The 12472-nt window shown below is 33.9% G+C and overlaps 1 pseudogene; it reads left to right on the top strand.

Annotated features, from left to right (window-relative positions):
- The first annotated feature begins 775 nt into the window (after positions 1-775).
- Positions 776-2604, top strand: LOC115885684 (annotated as a pseudogene).
- Positions 2605-12472: the final 9868 nt, after the last annotated feature.

Genomic DNA, 12472 nt, shown 5'->3' with positions numbered 1-12472 from the left:
AAAATGTCAACAACTATAATCTTACCTAAGTATTTTCTTGCTAATTTTGCCAGTTTCGGGAATTGGTTGCTATGAAGCTTCCACCATGACAGAATATCTTCCCCCTTATTGTACTCGTATAAGTTAGTTTAAATATTTGACCACTTTATTTTTGTCTGCAGTTGTTGAACTTGTCACATTCTCCCATTCCGCAAAAAATGCAGTCTTCTTTGCTGGTGGCTGCTCCGCGACTTCTGCTTCTATATTCTGAATTTGATCACCGGAATCATCGGATTCTATTAAATGTTTAACATGTTTGATTATTTCTTGTTTTTCCATTTCTGTAAACATTCTCAGCTGTCTAAATTTGGGCACTAAAAAAGTAGCAATTTTGTTTTCTATCTGTAAAATTAACTTTTTTTCAAAATCTCTTTTGCTCGCGATTTGCCTGCACAGCGACAGCGACTGCCTGCACGGTATAGTTTGCGCAGTTAAGACGGAATGCCGTTGGGTGGCTACACGTTGCAAGTATGTTTTCGGTTTGCGCAAACCACAGTGTGGTTATGGTGTGGTAATCGTCGATAAATTTTGTTTGAGAATTCGCAGCAATGCTAAACGACGATTTTTTTTATTTTAAGTGCATTCTTCTACTGTTTGCTACTGAAGAAATATAAAAGAATACAATATAGATCGAAGCGAAGTAAAAAAAGGGTTTTTGAAAAGGAGGATTTATTCGCATGTAAACCTAATTAACGAGTTACGAGCAGAACCAGATGACTGGCGCAATTATTTAAGGATGGACGAAACTGCGTATACTTAGTTATTAGGTTTGGTGACACCCTTGATTGAACGACAAAATACTGTGATGCGTGACTGTATGTCTCCTCATGAGAGATTAACCTGTACTTTACGGTTCTTGGCTACTGGAAGATCATACAGGGATTTGAGATTTACCACTGCAATTTCACATCAAGCTTTATCCAGAATCATTCCGGACACGTGCCGTGCCACCTATAAAGTTTTGAGCAAGAAATATGTATATGAAGTAGGTTTTGGAACCAGTTTTATTATAAAGATAAGTAATAATAAAATGTAGGTACTGATTGAAAACTTACGATCTAAAATTTGTGACATAATTGGCAACATTTAATGTCGACGTACCACCGTCTAAATTAAATTCTTGCATATCATTATTATCATAGTGAGCCACTGGATTGTACACACTTATTTCTTGCACTCGTAAGTGCCCACCAAGGTTCCCATTTATCGATTGTTGTCCAAAACTTGCCAGTGAAGAGGCAGTATTACCATGGCTTACACCTTAGATGTCTGCCTTGCCGGAGTACATACTAGATAAGAGTCTCTGCTTAAATTTCCCAATTCAGCCTCGAACATAGCATCATCGATTATTTTTTCTAAATAGATTTTAGAACGTTGGTCATTGGGTAGATTCCTAAGCTTATGAGCCACATTTCTTCCAAAAGCTTCGTGTTTATCTTCAGGCTTGGCTTCAGTCATGTCAGTAGGCGTTTCCCAACAGAAGCTATAACATTGTCTACATCTCTCTCCCTTTTTCTTACTTCAAGTCGTCTAGGTGGTACAGAAACGTTTCGGTTAATTATCGAGGTAGGTGGAGAAGGAGTTGGGACATTCAGGTCGGAATATGGTTGATCTGGTGCATAGCTGACGGTGGAAGCTTGTGATGCTGGACGATCATCTGAAGGAGAGTTAATGGCCAAAGAATCCGTATCACTTTCATCGTGCAAAAAAACGCTAATACTGTTGAAAAAATGTCTACGTTAAAAAATGCACATTCTACACAACGATCCTTAAAAAAATTCAATAATTTTAGAACTGATATTATAATACTATAAATAATACTATAATATTACTATTAGTAGTGATAAGCATAATTATGTCAATATACTGATACTTTTTTCTAGATTCCACAGACACAAGAAGAATGAAAGTTGATAGCCCAAGAATTTGAGCAAAAATGGAATTTCCCCCACTGCTTAGGAGCTGTTGACGGCAAGCATATAAATATAGTCCCCCCAGAGGAAAGTGGTTCATTTTTTTACAAATATAAAGGATACCATAGCATGGTTTTAATGGCGCTAGTGAACGCTAATTATGAGTTTATCATAACAGAGAGTTTGGAGTGAATGGCATAATTTCGGATGGGGGTGTAATTGAGCACACAAAATTCTATAGTAAATTAAAAAATGGCTCTTTAAATATTCCTGATGCGGAGATTTTACATGACACGGATCAATTTCTTAACTATGTATTTGTAGGCGACGAAGCATTTGCTTTGATTCCTATTTTTTTAAAGCCATTTCAAATCAAAGAGAGTTAACAAATGACCGCAAAATATTCAATTACCGCTTATCCAGGGCCAGGCGCATCGTGGAAAATGTGTTCGGTATATTAGCGTCCAGATTTAGGATTTTTCATACCAGCATAAATGTGAAACCTCAAAATATTGACACTGTAGTTATGACATGTGCGCTTCATAATTTCTTGCGACGAAAACATTCTAGTACTTATACACCAACTGGAATTTTGGATTATGATGACACGATTCAAGGAACATTATCATTAGGAGTAAGGATAGATGATTAGAATTTAGAAAAAAAAAAATTCTAAAGGATAGATGATACTAACATATTTGGCATAGAGAGAGGACATTACAGAAACATTTCTACTGATGCCAAGGAAACTAGAGAGCAGTTTATGCACTATTTTAACAATGAGTGCAGGGTTCCCTGGCAAGATAGAGCTTGTAATATAAATTGTGCATGAAATATAAAATAATGTATTAGTTTGTTGTTCTTTAGCATACCTTACTTCATAAAAGATAAGTATGTAGGTACCTATACCACAGATTCTATACTTTATAAGAAAAATGTTAATAAGGTTTAACTTAACATTATTAAAAATAATGTTAAATTTATCGTACCTGCCATAATTCATCAAAATTTGACAGTGGTCGTCGGGGGGTTTCCTGGTCGTCTAAAAATTGCAGTAGTTTAAAGTACCATAAAGAATGTACATAGATTTCTTCTGTGCCGCTTCCTTACTTCTGCGAATCTGCTACTTTTTTCCTTTCCTTCCGATAGGGACTGCGGAAAGAGTTAATTTTTTTAGTTGCCGAATCTCTGTTTGCGTTTGGTTCTACCTTTAAAGATTAAAAAATAACAATTAAACAATTACCGACACCTGTTTGTATTTAAAGGTATACTTAGGTATACTTAAATAGTAACAACAATAGGATTACCATCATTTTCTTGTAGGCTTCATTTTTTCAAGGATATAGTTCATAACCTGCTTCAATCGCACTTTTTCGTAGGTTTATATAGGTTTGCTTGGTTAGTCTTGGTTAGTCTCTTTGGAATACTGTCTTGGTTTTCGGGCGTTCTCTTTTTTACAGGCATGTTTTATAGTAGTTGACCTGCCAGGAGCTGCGGTACTGATTTCTTTGACTAGATTAGCTGCATCGTTTTCCCATCATTTCTTAAAGCAATTTGAGCAGCAAATGTAATTTCTCCGTACTGGCTTTTAGTAAGCTGAATTTTTTTTTTTGATCTATGAAGAACTTCTTTAAAGGGCTTAGGTGGACGCCCCGTGGTTTTTTGTACTTTTTCTTCAAAAGAATCTTCTGTTGGGGCCGTAGCAAAACAAATAGAGCCATTCTGCAACCACTCATCCATCTTGTATTTATTTTGTTATAGATAGCTTTAATAAGAGATTTCCACTGTTTTTTGCGTATTGGACGGAACATTCTCATATTTAAGATTAAAATGTTTTCCAACCAATTTAAATATTTCTTCTACAAGGTTTTTCTTACTGGATACACTCCAGAATTTAGACAACGTTTTTTTCGATATTTCGTACATTTCTAAAAACAAAAAAACAAAAGTAGTCTTGCAATTTTGAGTTTAAACGCGTGTATAAAACACACAAAAAACACAAACGTTCTACATTGCATGTACAGGTCTAAACTAGTTAGCAGGACTGACATCACTTATCAACTACTTAGAGCGGCATTTGTTTTCACGGCCTGCTAAACCATTTAAAAAATACGCAAACGTTTATTATCGAAACGATTGCATTAAAAATAGACTTTGTTTTAAACATCTGATACGGCGTCTTTATAAAAAAGTCTTTGTAAAATATTTTTAAAAAAGCAATAATGTTTTTACATGTTTACATTAATTAAACAACATTGACAAATTTTGCATTTTCAATAATGATTTATTGCAACCTAATTTGGGCAATGGACCCACAGTGCGCCGCTAGGTTCAGGAGATTCTTCGGGAAGTCTTAAAATTCTTCTTATTGAAAATCTCAACTCCCGTGGTATTCTTGCATGATTGCTCTGCTTTCCAAATGTGGCCTAGTGAGTTCATTTCCAAATAGTTTTAGAAAGTCAGTTTTTTCAAGGATAGGATTATTTTTATATGCCTGATGGACGACAAAAGCATTTACCCCACTAATGTCCAATATGCGGAAAAAAATCACCATAGGCCATCTGGTACGTCTACTTGTCGAATTTTTAGCACATTTTTCGCCAAGGGCGTACACTCCACCTTTTGTAAAATTGTAATATGTTAAGATTTCCGGTTTTTGTGAATTCTCATTAAAGACCTTAGAATGACGCATTGAGGTTATGAGAATCACCGATTTATTTTTTCGAGGAACATATGAAAGAAGAGTCACTTCCTTTGTAAATCCAAATAACATTCCATCCTTGCCAACTTTCCTACTCTTATTACGTAAGAAATCAAACGGAATTTTCCTTTTAGATTTTTTCATTGTGCCTACATATGTAAGGCCACGATTTTTTAGTTGTTCAACTAGATCTAATGATGAGAACCAATTGTCAGTTGTAATGTTGCGATTGGATCCTTCAATTTGTTTTACTAGTACAGATTGTGTTGGTTTTGAAAATTTTCTCAAAGATTCATCCAAGCCAAACCCATCCGAGTCTTTGCCGGTGTAAATATAGCCATTGAAAAAGTAGCGTGTGCATGAATCAGTCATACATACAATTTTGGTCCCATATTTACACGGCTTATTTGGCATATACATTTCATACTTGCTCCCTTCTCGAAATGACACCAGCATTTCGTCAATACAACAGTTTGTGCCCAGAGACTATATAGCCTGGGAATTGCTAACAAACTTTTCAAATACTTCCGATATTGGTAGGATTTTCCTTACGTCTTTCCTGGCGCTCCAGAGGATTGTCGAAGCGTATACAGGACAAAAGAAACGCAAATCTCTGCTTACTCATCACGCATCGAAAAATATCTCGTCCACTCCCATCTGTCGCAAAAATCCTATCAATATGTTCGTGGTTTGATATAAAAATGGTGGTATAAAATAATACGCCAATGAACGCTTTTTGTTCAACCGTATCTAAATTTTGATGTTTAGCTCTGGAAGTATCTGTTAATTTTTGTCTTTGTCTTTCTATTTTGTCTTTGGTTCAGTGCAAAATAGTATCTAACATTTCATCAGGAATTAATAAATTCTACACTGCCATAAGGTATGTCTTATCGCTCAATAACGCAGCAGGACCTCGTCGAGTAGGCACACGTATAATTATATTATGTTTCTGTGTTTAATTATTTCTGTTTACCTCTACGTGAAATCGGAGATACTACTATTTCTACCTGATCTATCTAGGTAAGCAACAATACTGGAGTTTACCATTTTCTGTCATATTATAAAACAAAAAATAGTGAATTACAGAACGATATTAACTCCAATCTGTCAAAAAGTGGACTTACGACTCTTTATCTCTACGGTAGAGATATATTAAAATTGTGTTTTTTATTAAATTAATATTTGCATATTTTAATCTAGGCACTGTTGGATCATATTCTTTGATACTTATTAAGAAATGATGATAATCACCCACATCTTCATGTATTTTTTTTTAAATATCACAACCTTTTTTGTTGGTCTTTTTTGGAATACTTTATTAATAATAAATCCACTAACATAACCAACTGCACCAACCTCAGTTTGGTTAATATTTATATTTGTTATATCGGTACATGCCACTGATTTGGTTGGGATATATCCGAGGCTTGACTTTCAGACTTGATAGATCAGATGACACATTGTTACTAAAAAGTGGGAAGCATAATCCTCACAGTTAGCATCACGCGGGTGAAACTATATTTTTCAATAACAGTGCTTTGTAATAAGCAAAGAATGCTATACATGTGGCGTTAGTGTTTTTCACCCCATTTGACCAAAAAAAAATGTTTGACCAAAACAGGAGGGTTACTGCGATCAGTTGGCTTCGATTTGTTAAATTCCATATTCTGTAATATTGAAATAGCGCGTATCCACTCAGCTACATGAACGGACTTGCGAGTAAGCAAGTGCTGCAGTACCTTGTCTGGTTGGACATTTATTGTGCCTTTAGCAGTGTCAAAAATATATTCAAAAATATCTAATTTTGCAGTGTCTAAGGCATTGGAACAGCCCTTCAGCGGATTTGACTGACCGTAATGGCACAGTATTTAATCCTTGCTGCAAGAGTTGCACTAAAAACCTGTGCCGCAATTAATACCTTCATTTTTTAATTTTTTTTCCGCATAACGTGAAAATCGTAAAGTTTTTTCATAACATTAATACTATGAGATCTGTCAATGTTATACGCATTTAAAATATGAGACAGGATGATTTTTTTGTCTTTATTAATCTTTATTAACATAAAATTGTATATCTTTGGTCAAAATATTATTTCTTATACTCTTTAACAAGTGGGGTGGATCAAATATAGCTACCAAGTTAGTATTATGGACTTCAACAGAAGCTATATGTGTATATTCTTGACCCTTTTGGATAATCATAATTTAAACCAGTAAAATGACTATATTCTCATCAAAATCTTATATTTATGTATATAACAATTCGTATATTACAAACTAGCACTTACCTCAGTTTATGTTTTCAAAATTTTAGTTGATTAAACACAAAATAAAGTTAAAAAACAGTTCAAAAACACAACATCGCGATTATCAAAATAAAAATTGCAAAATATCACGGCGAAACAACCAGAAAACAGCGAAAGTTCTTCTTCAATCTTTCTCGTCAATAGCGAAACACAACTGAAGATGAAACCGGAAAAGTTACTTAACATACAGAACATATTTAAGAGATCTTTTTGGGGCAACTATAAAAAATTAGTTTGAAAAACTGAATAACTGAGTTTGTAAGTTAACATCTGCTTTATTGGTTAAAAAATAAGTTACACTATAGCTAGTATGTGGAGCAACTTTGAATATTATTATTTGTTATAGAACAATGACAGTCAGACACGAAATTATTATTAGGGTATTTATTATCTAATCATGATGCATACACATTCACATAATCAAATGTTTTAATGAAAAACTGAAATATTTATGCTAATTTTTACAAATATGTAGGTCAAATGTAGAGCAACAAAAATTATTAATATTTTGATCATCTTAATTAATATCTGGTGGCATACCCTTTATTCTTAATAACTCGTAAACATCGATTTTTCATAGAATGTAAAAGCTTATCAGTATAATCTTGAGACACAGCGTTCCACTGGTTTCGGACTTCTTCATAAAGTTCTGTTAAGTTTGATAGCTTTTTCTTATGAATTTCCCTGTCAATTTCATTTCACAGGTTCTCAATTGGGTTGAGATCCGGACTCTGGGCTGGCCAAATCATTACATCGATATTATTTGCCACAAACTAATCTTTTACTAATTTGGAGGTGTGTTTCGGGTCGTTATCATGCTGGAATGTCCATCTCAAACTCATATTATTCTCGGCAAATCGAATCATGTGGTTTTCTAGAATATCACGATACACAAAACGGTCCATTATCCCATCTACTTTCACTAATGGGCCCATGCCAAACCCCGAAAAACATCCCCAAGCCATTACCCCACCTCCTCCATGCTTTACAGTAGCTCTGGTGTATTTGGGGTTAAAACGTTCGTTGATAGGTCGCCTCACCCAAGAAATTCCATCAGATTTAAAGAGTTTAAAACGACTTTCATTGGAAAATAAAATCGTTTTCCATTTTTGAAAAGACCATTTCACATGTTCTCTAGCAAACCGAAGTCTAGCCTCTCTATTTTTTCTAGATATAAAGGGCTTTTTAGCGGACTTTCTACCATATAAATCAACTTCTCGTAGTCTTCGTTTAATGGTACTAACAGACACAGAAACCACCAATTTCTTGTTTTATACGGGATGCACTCATAAAGGGGTCATTAGCAGAAAGCATTTTAATTTTTCTGTTAATAGCACTAGTAGTTTTGCGTTTCCTTCTACTCTTGGGGACTGCTTCTAAAGTATTTCTTCTGTTAAAAATGGAAATAGCTCTTGATACTATTGATTTGTTTAAATTTAAATCTTTTGCAATTTTACATCGTTTTTCACCTTGTCTAAACTTTTCCAAGATTTTTTCTTTAGTTTGTTTGGATAAATGGATATCTCTTGGTACATATTGTGTATAATAAAAACTATAGCTGAATATGATCTATCAAAATCACAATTTAAAATGGACGAATTAATACAGTTGCTCTACTTTTGAACCTCACAGCAAAAAATTCAGAAGAATTTTGTTTACAAACATTGGGGATATTTATGGTAAGGTATGTATAGCTAAGACCAAATATAAATGTTTTATGATAAAATTTTGAAGTCACTGCTTTTAACATTTACAAAATTTTACTTTTGATTTTGTTGCTCTACATATGAGCGATAGTGTGCATTTGAAATTTTCAATAATTTTGTGACAATTTAATAATCTATTTTTATTTTACACGCAAAAAATGCTCAGCAATTTTGCATATTTCTATAATATTTTTAGATGGATACGTAAGACCACTACGGTTTTTCTTTGTTATTAATGAATTTAAGAAATTATTGTAGTTACTTCTAACTTAAACTAGCTTCTAAACATTTAACACATTTAATAGATTTCAGCGTTTGATGTGCTACGAATCCAGCAATGTAAGTCACAATTTGGACTGTAATGTATTACCAATAAACCTTGTATTCGTGATGTATTCATGATCAACCCAAATTACTTGTAGTTGGCATTCTGATTATCTTTTTTATCTTGAAGTCTGGACCTTGTCTCGTTTAAGTTAATATTTAAGTCAGGGTTTATCTGCAAGAGGCATATTTCTCACCCAAATTGAGAGTAGCTTCTATTTTTCAAAGGAAATCTTAAACAAAAAGAAAAATTAGGACATAGGTAAAATTATAATGTAATTCTATCATTAAAAATTATTATTCTTGATCAGATGCATCAAATACTATCGCTATTAACTCTGGCTCACAATTTACATTTTGATAGCACTTAAATCGCTTCTAAAATAACAATAATATTTCTGTTCTCGATGAGTGAAAATCTCCCTTTTACTTTGATTTGCGAGATGATAAAACTATGTCTTCATGTTATAAGTGATATCCATATTACATCTCAGCTCTCTCAATATTGCAAAATTTATAATGTGCCCATCAAAAGTTGCTGATTAAACTATAATCCCAATCTTTGAAAACTTTCATTGATAATATTTACCTTTTCTTGAACCGACAGTGCAATTATAAAAAATATGCTATTAATATTTTCCAATGACTGGTGTGGAAAACAATCATATTACAAGAACCTCACTGTCTGCTTGTAATTTGGAAGCTCATCTACCTTAAGTTTCACTGCATCAAATGCTGTTGATATAAGCACAGCACTTACTAATAGTGACCTGATGAGGCAAGGCTACTGCAAAATGCTTTCGAACTTCTTCATAGGCTTTATAAGAACTAAAAGCGTAATGTTGCTGAAAAGTCTTTTAAAGTACTACGCTCATACTTTAAAAGACTTCCGATCGAATTTCGACCTCAAAAAAAGATCACTGGAGAATATGCTTTACGCGTCCCCTCTCGTTTCTTGTCTAAGGTTTGTCTTAAATCTGCGGTCTAATAAAGTTGTAATAAGGTCATTCGGATCTTAATAAGCTAAAACGGGAATTCAATTCAGCTTTCAAGGAAGCTCTCATATAATATAAGTCAGCTGTTCGTTGCGCAGTCTCATCCTTGTCTAAGTTTTTTTTAATGGAGCTACTTACTAATTATAATTTACAATATGCAGTAAAGGTGATTTTAGTTATTTCATAAAATGGATTCAAAAGTTTTAGGCACTGCGTCATTAACCACCACTCATGAGTTGTTAAATTAGGGAGTAATTATGAGGGAGTAATTATAAGTATTTATTAGGGAGTATTGTATCGCGATTAGGTAAATAAAGGGACATAGCCCTCTTTTGTTCCAACAAACGTTCTGCTATGTAGAACGTGGAATTGATATCCTGCACTAATTGATAGTTTGGTAAACTTAACTCCTTTTGAATCGCCAGCAGTTTTTCTTGTATATATTTCACGATGGAACATCCGATATACTTTTTTACAATAATGCATTATTGTGTATCTGTAGCGTCTAGATTTTTACTAACATTAACTCCAAATAGTTGATGTTTATTCTTTGCTTTTAGGGCATTGCTTACAATTTCTAGAAAATTTGCTTTTCTTTGAATAAAGTTCGTCATAGGTTGTTTTCTTTTAACACCACGATTTGTGCTTGGAGCAGCAATATAAACCAAAATATATTCAAACCAAATGCCGATCCAAACCAATAATTGGAGACCAATAAATCAATAATGGGAATAACTGAAATAAATATAATTTCTATAGTTAGAAACTTATGGTGGTACAAAATGACGGACACACTTACACAAAATTATCCGAAACAAGCTATACAATGAACTGTATACTTAAAAGGTTCTTCAAATCTCCATTTAGGTTACCCATGCACTTTTAATCAAAAAAGAAACTAAAAGAAATCTTTTTACTGAAATTTTCATCGACAGCAGCAAAACCTCGCTTCGTTACAGATCTGAATATCTCAGAAAAAGACTCTTTTCTCTTTCGTCACGTTCCTCTTCTTTTAAACGGAAACGGAAATTAGAAAAGACAAGTGACATCACCATGACAAGATCTAAATCTATCATGAAAGTTATTATAAACAATTTGCAAGAAAAGAAAGAACTACAAACAATTCTACTATTTTAGAATCTTTTGGACAGGTTTATAGACGAAATACTTCTATGTGCGCCGCCGCACAGTGGGCCAGCGTAGCCTTATTTTATTGAAAAATTATTGTTCGCGTAGAAATTGGTCTTGAACGTGATACAAAAGCTAATATTGATTAAAATGTGAAAAATATCTAAATTGGACAAGTAGAAACATAATTATATAGGGTATAGTAGGAACTGAATATAATAGTATCTATGGGATGGGTAGTAGTTAAACCCCTTCATTAATGTATGGGAAGTAGTTTCAATATTCGTTGTTGTCACTTGTAAAGGCTTGCGTATTTTTTGCAGTAGTCGGCTGGTAGATTGTGTAGATGACCTACTGTCTGACTGAAGAGGAATTGCACTAATATAGTTAGGGTCGTCATTATGTTCTTCTTGCTCTATCTGTGATTAATTTAGTTGAGGATCATCATTTTCAATATTAGATACAGTATCTCGCTCCAGTATATCAGTTAGTTAAAACTGAAAGGCATCTTCATATTTATATTTTTTTATTGGTATATTGGTTTGACCAGACGTCGTTTTTCTTTTCATAAATTTCTTTCTTCAGATTTGTTACAACCAGTAACTTCGCAAGGTTTCCTTTTGCGTTTCTGATAATAGTCGGCCTTTCGTAAGATGCCCGAATGTTTATTTTGCTGGTATATTTTTCTATTATAGCATGCATACTGTCCACTGGCATATAAGTGTGCCCAGCAACCAAAGATGTTAAAGAAATCTCTTTAAGGTGCAAACATTGCCGAGATGAATTTATTTTTATTTTGCCCTGGGCAGTTGTCACATATGGAATTAATTCACTAATTTTTAGTGTTTTTTTATTCGATGTACTCACCTAATTTATGTTTTCAACTATTCCATTGAATTTTGTCTCCCGAGCCTCTTTGCGCCTGTTGGCACTGTCTTGAAGCTTCTTATTTAAAGCCGAAGCTTCTTCAAATTTCCTGTTTAAAACGTTTTTTTTTTGTTTCTCGTATTAAGCTTAAATTTGGTTATTTGGCGCTCTTTTTTCCTAGCGTGGTCCACTTCAACCAAGTCCACCACTTTAGCCAGTTCTCTAAAATTGAACGACAAAAAAAAACGATAAATACTACTTTCACTACTAGTGATCACGTCACGAGGAAAAGATCAGGTCTTCGTTTACTCCAGGGTAAGGAAAAGGCAGATGGAATGACCATATGACCAAACAAGGCTCATCAATGTTATTCTGCGACGTTGCAAAAGCGGTAACGGGAATGGCCACAAAACCGTGGTGGCCAACAAATCTCGAGATTAGTGGAGAAATTCCCCAGGGCAGGGAGAAGCGATTCAGTATATATGTTCATGTTC

Source organism: Sitophilus oryzae, unplaced genomic scaffold (assembly GCF_002938485.1).
Source record: "Sitophilus oryzae breed Bouriz unplaced genomic scaffold, Soryzae_2.0 scaffold_41_pilon_pilon, whole genome shotgun sequence".
Classification (NCBI taxonomy): domain Eukaryota; kingdom Metazoa; phylum Arthropoda; class Insecta; order Coleoptera; family Curculionidae; genus Sitophilus; species Sitophilus oryzae.
The sequence above is the reverse complement of the archived record's forward strand: the minus strand, read 5'-3'. Positions and strand labels throughout refer to the sequence as shown.